The sequence below is a fragment of the Furipterus horrens genome, unplaced genomic scaffold (assembly GCF_987537825.1).
Source record: "Furipterus horrens unplaced genomic scaffold, mFurHor1.1.pri manual_scaffold_4, whole genome shotgun sequence".
In the NCBI taxonomy this organism is placed as follows: Eukaryota; Metazoa; Chordata; class Mammalia; order Chiroptera; family Furipteridae; genus Furipterus; species Furipterus horrens.
Genome location: NW_028327174.1, coordinates 205,108,126 through 205,120,886, shown reverse-complemented (window position 1 = coordinate 205,120,886; position 12,761 = coordinate 205,108,126). Strand labels below are relative to the sequence as shown.

General features: G+C 59.0%; 1 pseudogene; it reads right to left on the bottom strand.

Annotated features, from left to right (window-relative positions):
* Nucleotides 1–1,047: 1,047 nt before the first annotated feature.
* LOC150014007 (18S ribosomal RNA) lies at nt 1,048–2,931 on the bottom strand (annotated as a pseudogene).
* Between the last annotated feature and the right edge of the window lie 9,830 nt (nt 2,932–12,761).

Sequence of the window (12,761 nt, the reverse complement as noted above, 5' to 3'; positions counted from 1 at the left end):
ACACGTCAAGTGCGTCTCACCACAGGGGTCCATCCGGAGCGACAAACCCGGGACCACGCGGCCGGGCGTCCCCCATAACGGCCCCACAGGCGCCCGGGGGGTTCCCGCCTTCCCTAACGAGCCCCCATCGTCACCGAGTGCGCATGGTGGGCCCAGGTAGGCGGAGTCCGCGCAAGGGTGAGTAAAAGGCAACCGGGGCAGGGGAGAGGTACGCCAGCAACGTATCCCCCCAGCCCCCTCACCCGACGGCTCGCCCCGCCCCCGAACGGGACGAAACGCCCCCGAACAGAGACGGGCACGCGACACCCCCAGGGGTCTTTAAACCTCCGCGCCGGAACGCGCTAGGTACCTGGAAAGGGTGGAGGAGAGCGAGCGGCGGGGGTTGCCGTGCCGGGGAGAACGGATGCGGCACGCCCCACACACCCACGGAGCGGGCGACACAACCGCCGCCCAACCGCGATGACGTCGCCACCTTTCCCCGCCTCACGCATCCCGGGCCTACCCGGACATCCCCCACAACCCCCCAACCACCGAACGCCGCACCCACACCCCTCCGCGCCTCCCCGCAAACCCGCGCAGCCCAGGCCCCTATTGCCGCGCTGGCAGGCGAGGGGCTGCGGTGGGAAGCGGGATTGTGAGCAGGGAGGCACGGTCGGGGGAAGGGGAGGGGCCGGCACAGCCGGCGGGGGGGCGATGACGCCGGGAGACCCGAAACACGGAACGGGAGCCGCACGCCCACTGTAGCGCCGGGAGCGGCGGGTCGAGGTTGGACGAGACGCGGCGGGACGGGCGGACACACAGGCGGGCGGGCAACGGGGGTGCAACCGGCCGGGACGCCCTGAGGCACGCACGGCCCTCCCTGAGCACCCCGTTCTCCTCCCCTGCGCCTACACTCCCCTTCTGCTCGCTCTCTCTCCGAGACTCTCGCGGGCCGCCAACGGCGGCCGGCCCGCACACGCACATGGCCAAAAACCCACGTCCACGCGGGGAACAAAGCCCACGAGAGGGAGCAACTGACTCCTCCGCTCTCTGTCTCGCTTTCCACGTCCATGATCCTTCCGCAGCTCCACCTACGGAAACCTTGTAACGACTTTTACTTCCTCTAGACAGTCAAGTTCGGCACTCTTCTCACCGCTCCGCCAAGGCCGTGGGTCAACCTCAGCGGGGCCGGTCCGAGAGCCTCACTAAACCATCCGATCGGTAGTAGCGACGGGCGCTGTGCACAAAGGCCAGGGACTTAATCAACTCAAGCTTATGACACGCACTTACTCACAACTCCTCCTCCGTGGGGAATAATTGCAATCCCCGATCCCCATCACGAATGGGCTTCAACGGGTTACCCGCGCCTGCTGGCGGAGGGTAGGCACATGCTGAGCCAGTCAGTGTAGCGAGCGTGCAGCCCCACACATCTAAGGGCGTCACAGACCTGTTATTGCTCAATCTCCGGTGGCTGAATGCCACTTGTCCCTCCAAGAAGTTGGGGGACGCCGACCGCTCGGGGTCGCATAACTTATTAGCACGCCAGAGTCTCGTTCGTTATCGGAATTAACCGGACAGATCGCTCCACGAACTTAGAACGGGCATGCACCACCACCCACGGAATCGAGAAAGAGCTATCGATCTCTCGATCCTGTCTGTGTCCGGGCCGGGTGAGGTTTCCCGTGTTGACTCAAATTAAGCCGCAGGCTCCACTCCTGGTGATGCCCTGCCGTCAACTCCTTTAAGTTTCAGCTTTGCAACCATACTCCCCCCGGAACCCAAAGACTTTGGTTTCCCGGAAACTCCCCGGCAGGTCATGGGAATCACGCCGCCGCATCGGCGGTTGGCATCGTTTCTGGTCGTAAATACGACGGTATCTGACCGTCTTCGAACCTCCGACTTTCGTTCTGGATTAATGAAAACATTCTTGGCAAATGCTTTCGCTCTGGTCCGTCTTGCGCCGGTCCAAGAATTTCACCTCTAGCGGCGCAATACGAATGCCCCCGGCCGTCCCTCTTAATCATGGCCTCAGTTCCGAAAACCAACAAAATAGAACCGCGGTCCTATTCCATTATTCCTAGCTGCGGTATCCAGGCGGCTCGGGCCTGCTTTGAACACTCTAACTTTTTCAAAGTAAACGCTTCGGGCCCCAAGAGCCACTCAGCTAAGAGCATCGAGGGAGAGCCGAGAGGCGATGGGCGGTGGCTCGCCTCGCGGCGGACCGCCCGCCCGCTCCCAAAATCCAACTATGAGCTTTTTAACTCCAGCAACTTTAATATACGCAATTTGTACCTGGAATTACCGGGGCTGCTGGCACCAGACTTGCCCTCCAATGAATCCTCGTTAAAGGATTTAAAGTGAACTCATTTCATTACAGGGCCTCGAAACAGTCCTGTATTCTTATTTTTCGTCACTACCTCCCCGGGTCGGGAGTGGGTAATTTGCGTGCTTGCTGCCTTCCTTGGATGTGGTAGCCGTTTCTCAGGCTCCCTCTGCGTAATCGAACCGTAATTCCGCGTCACCCGTGCTCACCATGGTAGACACGGCGACTACCACCAAAAGTTGATAGGGCAGACGTTTGAATGCGTCGTCCGCGCCACGGAGGGCGTGCGATCGGCCCGACGTTATCTAGAGTCACCACAGCTGCCGGCGCCCTAGCTCCCCGGGCCCCCACCCCCGCGGGGAGGGGGTGGCGGCCAAGGGGAGGCTGACCGGGTTGGTATTGGTCTGATAAATACACACATCCCCCCTGCGAGGGGGATCAGCGCCCGTCGGCATGTATTAGCTCGAGAATGGCCACAGTTCTCCACGTAGGAGACGAGCGAGCGACCACAGGAAAAATAACTGATTTAATGAGCCATTCGCAATTTCACTGTACCGGCCGTGCATACTGACACACGCATGGCTTAATCTCTGGGACAAGAACACGCTACTGGCAGGATCAACCAGGTAGCGGCGGACATGAGCGAGCGAGAGCGACAGCGCCGAGGCGGGAAGCCAGGCGAACGGAGGACGCCTCTCCCCGCCCACTGGAGGGGCAAGCGCCCGTCGGCATGTATTCGCTCGAGAATGGCCACAGTTCTCCACGTAGGAGACGAGCGAGCGACCACAAGAACCATCACTGATTTAATGAGCCATTCGCAGTTTCACTGTAACGGCCGTGCGTACCGACACACGCATGGCTTAATCTCTGAGACAAGCATGTGCTACTGGCAGGATCAACCAGGTAGAGGCGGAGGTGAGCGAGCGAGAGCGACATCGCCGAGGCGGGAAGCCAGGCAGACGGAGGACGCCTCTCCCCGCCCATTGCAGGGGCCAGCGCCCGTCGGCATGTATTCGCTCGAGAATGGCCAAAGTTCTCCACGTAGGAGACGAGCGTGCGACCAGAGGAGCCATGACTGATTTAATGAGCCATTCGCAGTTTCACTGTACCGGCCGTGCGTACCGACACACGCATGGCTTAATCTCTGAGACAAGCATGTGCTACTGGCAGGATCAACCAGGTAGAGGCGGAGGTGAGCGAGCGAGAGCGACATCGCCGAGGCGGGAAGCCAGGCAGACGGAGGACGCCTCTCCCCGCCCATTGCAGGGGCCAGCGCCCGTCGGCATGTATTCGCTCGAGAATGGCCAAAGTTCTCCACGTAGGAGACGAGCGAGCAACCACAGGAACCATCACTGATTTAATGAGCCATTCGCAGTTTCACTGTAACGGCCGTGCGTACTGACACACGCATGGCTTAATCTCTGAGACAAGCATATGCTACTGGCAGGATCAACCAGATAGTGGCGGAGGTGAGCGAGCGAGAGCGACAGCACTGAGGCGGGAAGCCAGGCAGACAGAGGACGCCTCTCCCCGCCCATTGGAGGGGCCAGCGCCTGTCGGCATGTATTCACTCGAGAATGGCCAAAGTTCTCCACGCAGGAGATGAGCGAGCGACCAGAGGAGCCATGACTGATTTAATGAGCCATTCGCAGTTTCACTGTACCGGCCGTGTGTACGGACACACGCATGGCTTAATCTGTGGGACAAGCATATGCTACTGGCAGGATCAACCAGATCTTGGCGGAGGTGAGCGAGCGAGAACAACAGCGCCGAGGCGGGAAGCCAGGCGGACGGAGGACGCCTCTCCCCGCCCACTGGAGGGGCAAGAGCCCGTTGGCATGTATTCGCTCGAGAATGGCCACAGTTCTCCACGTAGGAGACGAGCGAGCGACCACAAGAACCATCACTGATTTAATGAGCCATTCGCAGTTTCACTGTAACGGCTGTGCGTACCGACACACGCATGGCTTAATCTCTGAGACAAGCATGTGCTACTGGCAGGATCAACCAGGTAGCGGCGGAGGTGAGCGAGCGAGAGCGACATCGCCGAGGCGGGAAGCCAGGCAGACGGAGGACGCCTCTCCCCGCCCATTGCAGGGGCCAGCGCCCGTCGGCATGTATTCGCTCGAGAATGGCCAAAGTTCTCCACGCAGGAGACGAGCGAGCGACCAGAGGACCCATGACTGATTTAATGAGCCATTCGCAGTTTCACTGTACCGGCCGTGCGTACTGACACACGCAGGCCTTAATCTGTGGGACAAGCATATGCTACTGGCAGGATCAACCAGATAGTGGCGGAGGTGAGCGAGTGAGAGCAACAGCGCCGAGGCGGGAAGCCAGGCGGACGGAGGACGCCTCTCCCCGCCCACTGGAGGGGCAAGAGCCCGTCGGCATGTATTCGCTCGAGAATGGCCACAGTTCTCCACGTAGGAGACGAGCGAGCGACCACAAGAACCATCACTGATTTAATGAGCCATTCGCAGTTTCACTGTAACGGCCGTGCGTACCGACACACGCATGGCTTAATCTCTGAGACAAGCATGTGCTACTGGCAGGATCAACCAGGTAGCGGCGGAGGTGAGCGAGCGAGAGCGACATCGCCGAGGCGGGAAGCCAGGCAGACGGAGGACGCCTCTCCCCGCCCATTGCAGGGGCCAGCGCCCGTCGGCATGTATTCGCTCGAGAATGGCCAAAGTTCTCCACGCAGGAGACGAGCGAGCGACCAGAGGACCCATGACTGATTTAATGAGCCATTCGCAGTTTCACTGTACCGGCCGTGCGTACTGACACACGCATGGCTTAATCTGTGGGACAAGCATATGCTACTGGCAGGATCAACCAGATAGTGGCGGAGGTGAGCGAGCGAGAGCGACAGCGCCGAGGCGGGAAGCCAGGCGGACGGCGGACGCCTCAGCCGCCCCCTGGGGTGTCAACGCCCGTCGGCATGTATTAGCCCGAGAATGGCCACAGTTATCCACGTAGGAGATGAGCGACCGACCACAGGAACCATCACTGATTTAATGAGCCATTCGCAGTTTCACTGTATCGGCCGTGTGTACTGACACACGCATGGCTTAATCTCTGAGACAAGCATGTGCTACTGGCAGGATCAACCAGGTAGCGGCGGAGGTGAGCGAGCGAGAGCGACATCGCCGAGGCGGGAAGCCAGGCAGACGGAGGACGCCTCTCCCCGCCCATTGCAGGGGCCAGCGCCCGTCGGCATGTATTCGCTCGAGAATGGCCAAAGTTCTCCACGTAGGAGACGAGCGAGCGACCACAGGAACCATCACTGATTTAATGAGCCATTCGCAGTTTCACTGTATCGGCCGTGTGTACTGACACACGCATGGCTTAATCTCTGAGACAAGCATATGCTACTGCCAGGATCAACCAGGTGGAGGCGGAGGTGAGCGAGCGAGAGCGACAACGCCGAGGCGGGAAGCCAGGCGGACGGAGGACGCCTCTCCCCGCCCATTGGAGGGGCCAGCGCCCGTCGGCATTTATTCACTCGAGAATGGCCAAAGTTCTCCACGTAGGAGACGAGCGAGCGACCACAGGAACCATCACTGATTTAATGAGCCATTCGCAGTTTCACTGTAACGGCCGTGCGTACTGACACACGCATGGCTTAATCTCTGAGACAAGCATATGCTACTGGCAGAATCAACCAGGTGGAGGCGGAGGTGAGTGAGCGACAGCGACAACCAGCACCCGGCGGGGAAGAAGGGCGCGGGGGAGGAGGCGGCCTCCAAGGTGGGGGCGGTAGGGGCCTCAGTCATGGACGGGCCGCCAGGAAAACGACACGGGTATCCCACCGCCACACCAGCCCGCCAGGGCGACCCCACGGCGCCCGCGACGCCGGCCTGCCCTACGGAGCGCGCACACAGACACACCACGGCAGCTCTCCTCCTCCCAAACGCGTAAGCCCGGCCCCTGCCCCCGGGGAACCACACGCGACACGCGCCGCGGTGGGGAGGGTGGTTCATCCACGTCTCCTCCGGACACACAACGGTCAAACCCCCACCCGGACCGGACCCGGGGGGGCTCGGCAGCCCAAGGGGGACGCCCCAACCTTCAGGCACGCACACCGGCTCCCAACCGTGCCCCGCGCGGCGCGACGCCGGCCACGACTCAGGAGCGGATCGCAGCGGAGGCGGGGAAACCGGGCACGCCCGGGGGCGGGCGGCCGCCCGCCCGCCCCCCTGCCCCACCAGTGCCACGGGAGAGCCGCACGCGCAGAAACCACACATGGGCGACCCCGCGCCAGAACACCAGCCCGGCCCGGCGGGACCCTCCCCCAACTCGGCGGGGGGAGGCGCGGGTCGCGGTAGGCAGGGTAAAAAAGCAGCGTGGGAAGGGGGAGGGCCCGCATTCTCCCCTTCCATGGACCACCACAGACTCGACTCCCCGGGCGCACCGCTACAGCGGGGGCATCCCGGCGGGGGGATTCCAGACGGGACCAGGAAAACGACAGCACCGGCTCGGCCTCGGGCACCTGAGGGACAACCCGGAGCGCTCCAGGGGCACCACACAGGGCCGGGCAAGGCGCGTGCGCGTTTCAGCGCAGCGGCTCCCCCCCCACCGCGGGGAGGGAACGCTCGCGAGACACAGCCACGGGGGCAAGGTGGAGAGGGTCCACCGCGTCAAGGCGACCACGGGGCCCGCCAGCGCCACGAGGCGAGAAGGCAGGATCCCCGAAGGTCAGGCCGGGTTCCGCACCCCTTCCCTTCCACACACCGCCACGGGACGGGGAGGAGAGGAGAGGAGCCCGCACGCGGAGCGAGAAGAGCGATCCCATTCGCCATGAATGTCCGTCCCTCGTCCGGCGCGGCTTAGGGCCGGCCCGGGAGAGCGCGACGTCACCACATCGATCTGGCAAGGCAAGAAAGAGAAAGGACCGCCGCGCCCGGGAGGGCAGCGGGCGGAGAGCACGGCCGCTCGGGCGTCAGTCGTTGGACTCTTCCCCCGCACCGGGAACGAGAGCCGGGCTCAGAATCGCAGCCGAGGAGCCCCAGTAGACCCGCTGACGGCCAGCGTGTCGACACTAATCTCGTGGCACAATCTGCCGCCTCGGGGCAGAACAATAACGGCTCCCGGTAGCGGGGACCCAGCCACGGGTAGCGGGACGCCCCGGAACGGAAGCGCGGCCACAGGCCACCGGGTATCGCCCCATCACCCCCAGAGAAGGGGGCGGGGGGGGGTCAGAAAACGATGCCGGGGCCATCTGGTCAACCCCTCCCCCACCTACCCGCAGGGACCGAGTCCCGTGTGACGGGACCGCGGACACGCGTGAGCATGAGGAGAGGGCCGCCCGCGCCGCTACAAACGCGCTTCCAAATCGGGACTTGGAAAATCATACCACCGGGATGCCTGCTGGGACCGGGACCCCCGACCCACGCCCACACGCAGGACACGGCTCACCGCGCTCCCCGACTCGGTAGCGGGAACTCGGGAGAAAACTTCCGGGTGGGCAGAAACCGAGTCCGATGCCCGAGACCCACGCGTGCACGCGTCCCGGCCAACCACGGCCTCCGCGGGCCTCGGCCCACGGCCCTTGCCGGTCACCGCCCTCCCGAGCGGGAACTCGGAAACCTCGGCGGGGAAGTCGCGCCCGCTGACCGGGACCCACGCGGGAATGCGCCCGGGGGCACGGAAGACCACGGCCACGGCCCCCCTCACGTTTCCGGATCGGATCGGGACTTAGAAGAAAAACGCCTCTGAGCCGCCGCCGGCCCGCGGGCCGGCCCCAGGAGCGAATGCGGCCGGGCCCACGGGGCCCCGGCAGGCCGCCCCACGCCACGCCACCCGAGTCGGTTGCCACCTCCGGAGCGGTCGGCGCGCCACCAACCTCTCCCGTTCCCCCGCGGCGGCCGGCCGGCAACGGTCCGGTCGCTCGGCGCCCCTCCTCCACCCCCGGAGGGCGGGGAGGGGGGGGCGAGGAGCCGGGCAGCGCCGGCGAGTGCTGGTCGACCCGTGCCGGCGGCCTCACACGGCGCCGCCTGCTACGCCCTCAATAGTCCTGCAGGTCCAATCTCCAGCCCGTGGGCCGCGCGGCAACGCCCAGCCGCCAACGGCATGATTTCGCCGGAGGCGCCGGCCCTCCCGAAGTGAACCGCGGATACCGCGGCCGCATTTTCCTCCACCGTGGCTCCGGAGGGAAGAAACGTTATCAAAGCGGCCGCCAGCTGGAGTCCGACAACCTCCCGCCACGGCAGCGGGACGGATCCCGATGGCGTGCCGGCCACGGTGCCCCGCCGCCCGCCCGCAGGACCGATCTCACCCCGGCATCCCACGTCCTCCTCGGAGCTCCTGGCCAACACGATGCCACCGCGGCAGCAGAAGGGAGACTCGGAAGGGAAATCTCGGCCTCTCGGCAGGCGGCGGCGGCGGCCGGGCGGTGGTGGCGGCCGGGCGGTGGCGGCCGCCGCGGGCTCCCCGGAGGGCCTAGAACAATCGGGGCGGCCGGCCCAGGGACCTACCGTCAAACAGGACAACCATTCGCGGGACGACGACAGACGGATCTCACTTATCCTTTTCCTCCTCTTCTTTTCTAGTTTTCCTCTGTTTTCTTTCTTTTTTTTTTCTTTTAAACGTGGCTGGTTATGTCGTTACAGCAGTCAAAATTGTTTTTCCCTTCCCTTCCCTCCGCCCGGTACCCCTCTTCCCTTCAACAATCCCACCCCCGCCCCACTCCGCTCATGTCCACGGGTCTTGCCTGTCAGTTCTTTGGCTTCCCTCTTTCCTAGGTGACCCTTCACTTCCCCCTGTCTGTTTTGTAACAACCAGTTCAGCCTCTTCCTCCCTGCTCCCTTTCCGCCTTCTTCCCCCTTCCTCCCCACAGCCGGCAACCCTTTCAGTGATTCCCCATACCTATGATTCTATCCCCGTTTTGGTTTGCCCAGTTGGACTTTCTTTCTATCCTTGAGATTCAGTTCTTGGTAGCTGGGAGTTTGTGGTCATTTTAACCTTCATAGTTTTCTTCTGCTCCCGCCGCTACTTCTTCTTCAAAATGTCCTTTTAACGGGGATGAGAAAGAGGCATCAGCCATCCTCACAGACCTCTCCGCAGGGAATGGAACAGACAGGACCGCAACAAACGAGTGTAAATCGCAACTTTTGTTGTGATGCGATTCCCAAGAATGTCCACAGAAAGGCACCACCGAGACGCTGTCAGAGGTGTTAGCGCTTAATGGGGCTGCTCGGGAAGCACTGAAGAGTATGTGTCTCAGCTGGGTTCTCAGCTGAGGCAACGGTAGCCGAGTGGAAGAACTGCTTTTGCAGGAACCCTAAAGACCTGGGTTCGGGTCTTCGTGAGAGCACAAACACCCACGGTAGCCCATTTTTTGCCTTTTTGGAACACAGCAGAGACGGCCATTTTGTGCCTGTCACCTATCACTTTTCCCAGCCTTCCCACCTCTCCATAAGTCCAGGAAGAGAAGACATCACGACCGAGAGTGAAGCGACGTGCAGATCAGTCCTACTGAAACCAGAGCCAACCAGTGAATGGTAACGGAAGGCAGAGTCACACACTCCCAAAACGCCATGACACGAGAAACACAAGGGACAGGGGGTCCTTCCCATGCAGCAGCAAGGCCTAGGCAGCACAGTGTCTTCAAACAAGGTTTCATGGCAAAGGACGGTCCAGAAACAGGGAGTCTGCAGTGGGAAAGCCCTCTTAGCCGCAAGTGAGGGCAAGACGTAGTAGATCCACGTGAAGAAGTGCAAGTGTGCATACCACAGTATTCAAAAGACCAAGACACACAGACAAGAGGCTGTAAGGGGAATTTCAATAGACAGCCATGTACCAAAGGCACCTGAGAGAGAATCTGCAGCCGAAACAGACACTGCGTAGCCCTCATTTCCAACTGACCGAGGCACAGGAGAAACACTTGCAAGACAGGGAACCCCAGGAGAAGCTCAGCACACTACACTCAGGGAACCGGAACCACACAGCGACCGGTGTCCAAATCGTACATCTCCTCTAAGAGGCGCTGATTGTCATTCCAAGGACTGGCAGACACAGAAGAAGCAGATCCTTTACAGACATCATAACAGCTTAGGAAGGAAAAAATCCTGCAACCCATGCAAGTCTATGTGGAAACCTATGGGGTCTGAGAGTGGGGTGACATGGAGATTAGCAGGGTAACGGAGTGTGGGGAACTAAAAAGTTCCTCAGCTAAAGTCTTACTAACTGGCATCCTAAAGTTCTGCTTGGCAAGGCCTCACCATCCCATAATAGTTGTTTACTCCTTACTAGGGCAACGACCCTCTTTCTGTTCCTGGGATTGTTGTCCTGCAGTTTAACTCATATCTACCAGATAACGCCCAAGTTGCAGCCGCGTTCCCACTGAATGACAAATTCCTCTTCTCCTGAACCATAATACTGTTTTGACTAAGAATAAAGGAGACTTGATCAGAGCACTGTCTTATGTCCTCTCCTTGTCTCTCTTGTCCCTTCTTTATCCTCACTCCCCCTCTAGGGTCCTCGTTGCTCGACCTGTGGGACGGGTCAACTGGCGCCCAACGTGGGGCCCGAGAACGGGGGACTCAGTGAAGGACGCCGTTCAAGGAGCCGGCCAAGTAGAAAAGAGGAAAAGGCTACGTGGGAACCTGCCGCGGTGACCTCACCTCGGTAAGTGAACGGCGATCATGGGTCAAGAAATGAGCCGACATGAGCTCTTTGTTGAACAGCTAGGACAGGCTCTCAAGGCATGAGGAGTTAAGGTTAAAGTAAAACAATTGTTGAAATATTTTGATTACATCAAAGACTTATGTCCCTGGTTCCCCGCCGAGGGGAACATTAATCCGCGATGGTGGAAAAGAGTAGGAGATGCCTTAAAAGACTTTTATGATACGTTTCGTCCAGAGAAGGTTCCTGTAACTGCCTTCTGTTATTGGAATCTAATAGATGAACTCCTATCTCAAAGGCATAGTGATCCTTTAGTAACTGATGTAGTAGAAAAAGGTCAAAATATCTTAAAGGCAGATCATAAGGAGGAGAGTAGAAAAAATAAGGGAAATGACAGCAGAGAGGAGGATAATTTAATATCTCTTGAAAATGACGGTGAGGACGAAGTACTTAAACCGAAAGAAAAACAGGACGGTCCGAATTTTAAGCCGTCAGAGTTTCAGATTACAGAAGGAGGAGCTGCGGCACATAAACAAGTGTCAGTGAAATCAAAAAAGAAGTCATATCCAGACCTATCAGAATATACTGCAAATCATTCTGACGAGGGACAGGTTAATTGGGATCGCTTGGCAGAAGAGGCAGCCAAATACCATAACCCTGAACGGCCACCTCTGAAAACAAGGCCACTGCCCTATACCTCACCCTCTGCTCCCCCCTCTGCGTACCCTGTCCTTGATCCTCGAAAAGAACTGAGGGACAAAATTGAACATTTAAAAGAACAAATAAAATTAGAGAAGGAACATCAGGAATTAATAAGACAATTAGAGGGGCTAAAAATAGGAAAGCAGAAAAAAGAAATTGAGCCTTCTCTGGAGGGCCCTCCGAGCCAGAGGCCCCCAGTCAGAGGAGCAGCCCCCAAAATACCCCAAAATACCCCAATACTAGGCTTAGAAGAAATGGAAGCATTTCCGGTATCAGAAACAGTAGACGCCCAGGGACAGGCCTGGCGACACCACACTGGATTTGATTTCAAAGTCATAAAAGAATTGAAAACAGCAGTAGCTCAATACGGAGCCACGGCTCCTTACACTATGGCCATCTTAGATTCGATCACAGATCAGCGGCTCACTCCAAGTGATTGGCAAACTTTGGCTCGAGCGACCCTAGCTGGAGGAGACTATCTCCTCTGGAAATCAGAATATGTAGAAATCTGTAAGGATACTGCTAGGCGCAATATACAGGCAAATAATGGGTGGAATTTTGATATGTTAATTGGAGAAGGCAACTATGCAATTAGTGACAATCAAATGCAATATGATCCAGGACTTTTTGCTCAAATTCAAGCAGCAGGTAAAAGAGCATGGAGGAAGCTCCCCGCTAAGGGTGATATGAGCTCCTCTCTCACCAACATTAAACAAGGACCAGATGAGCCTTTTGCAGATTTTGTCCATAGACTCGTTACTGCAGCTGGTAGGATTTTTGGTAGCACCGACGCTGGCACAGACATTGTTAAACAATTAGCTTTCGAAAATGCGAATGCTGCCTGCCGGGCAGCTATTAGGCCATACAAAAAGAAAACTGATTTAAGCGGATATATACGCTTGTGCTCTGACATCGGAGTGACCTACCAACAAGGCCTCGCCGTGGCTGCAGCGATGCAGGGTTTTACTGTAAAACAATTTCTAGCTCAACAAGGGAAGAACAAATGTTTTAATTGTGGAGAAACTGGTCATTTTGCAAGAAATTCCAAAGGGAAAAAAGAATCAAATAGTAAAGCTCCAGCTCCGGGGTTATGTCCTAGATGCAAAAGGGGAAATCATTGGGCAAAGGG